General features: G+C 32.8%; 1 protein-coding gene across 1 annotated transcript in view; it reads right to left on the minus strand.

Moving 5' to 3' along the window:
* Positions 1–1,331, minus strand: part of LOC144957051 (uncharacterized) — a 127,691-nt gene extending 126,360 nt beyond the window's left edge. The window contains exon 1 of the mRNA XM_078887999.1: positions 994–1,331. The gene's annotated coding sequence lies outside the window, so the exon portion shown is untranslated. The remainder of the gene's footprint in view (positions 1–993) is intronic.
* Between the last annotated feature and the right edge of the window lie 268 nt (positions 1,332–1,599).

Below are 1,599 nucleotides of genomic sequence, written 5' to 3' on the forward strand. Positions count from 1 at the left end.
TTTGTAAATACGTGTCTTTCAAGTAAACTGCATGCTTAACATCACTTTCTTGGTTTTGGTAAAAACCCGACATACCTATAACCGTTTTGAGACTATGGGTAACAAATATAGAAATGAAAATAATAAAGATTTATATCTAAACAATAAATTGCAGTTGTTTTTAGTTGAATTGAATTTAATTGAATCGTTTTTTAACTGTCGCAGAAAGGATATATCAACATATATATACAGAACAACAACAACAACAACAACAACAACAAGGAAGAAGAAGAAGAAGAAGAAGAAGAAGAAGAAGAAGAAGAAGAAGAAGAAGAAGAAGAAGAAGAAGAAGAAGAAGAAGAAGAAGAAGAAGAAGAAGAGAAGAAGAAGAGAAGAAGAGAAGAAGAAGAAGAAGAAGAAGAAGAAGAAGAAGAAGAAGAGAAGAAGAAGAAGAAGAAGAAGAAGAAGAAGAAGAAGAAGAAGAAGAAAGAAGAAGAAGAAGAAGAAGAAGAAGAAGAAGAAGAAGGAAGAAGAAGAAGAAGAAGAAGAAGAAGAAGAAGAAGAAGAAGAAGAAGAAAGAAGAAGAAGAAGAAGAAGAAGAAGAGAAGAAGAAGAAGAAGAAGAAGAAGAAGAAGAAGAAGAAGAAGAAGAAGAAGAAGAAGAAGAAGAAGAGAAGAAGAAGAAGAAGAAGAAGAAGAAGAAGAAGAAGAAGAAGAAGAAGAAGAAGAAGAAGAAGAAGAAGAAGAAGAAGAAGAAGAAGAAGAAGAAGAAAAGTATTAGTATGCCGTTAATAATATTTTTAAAATGGCATTGTCTTATTATTCAGACAATAGACATAGATCTTCAAAGTAACAAAGACTTAAGTCTCACAAAATTTCTGGAAGAAGAAGAAGAAGAAGAAGAAGAAGAAGAAGAAGAAGAAGAAGAAGAAGAAGAAGAAGAAGAAGAAGAAAATATATTTCCTTTATATCACAATATGAGTAACCGTACGAGAAATGAAATGAAATGACTTACCTCCGTGCTAAGATATCAAAATTAAATTGATGGAGGAATTGTCGAAATCCTTATCTATCTATATTCAGTGTTCACAGCTCCCTCCTGACGTCTGTTTGTGTATCTTGTAATTGATCCTTTTCCTGTCTTCACTAATAACTAACTAATCAACGAGATGAATTTTATACTTTCTATATTATATAATTCAACTAAGAGAAATACTAACAATAGCTAGATATACTGAAATCAAATGAGTTCCTTTTATACCAACTTGCTACTGTAATTAACCTGTTGATTCATCAGGTAAGAGTAAGAGGCCTATTATTATTATTATCTCTTCAAGTCTATGATATTTTACAATGTCTATGTAATCCTTTATCTCTCATTTTTGCCGCCAACGTTACCAAAACTTTCGTCACTGGCTGGCACCGCTCAGTCATCACAGGGCTTGCCAACTACGAATTTAAGTGAGTTGTCTACGATTTCTCCTCCTACGTATTCTTCTTCTTCTTCTACTCCTCCTCCTCCTCCTCCTCCTCCTTCTTCTTCTTCTTCTTCTTCTTCTTCTTCTTCTTCTTCTTCTTCTTCTTCTTCTTCTTCTTCTACTACTTTCTTTCTTTCTTTCTT

Source organism: Berghia stephanieae, chromosome 11 (assembly GCF_034508935.2).
Source record: "Berghia stephanieae isolate SIO BIC M18660-M18661 chromosome 11, UCSD_Bste_1.3, whole genome shotgun sequence".
Classification (NCBI taxonomy): Eukaryota; Metazoa; Mollusca; class Gastropoda; order Nudibranchia; family Aeolidiidae; genus Berghia; species Berghia stephanieae.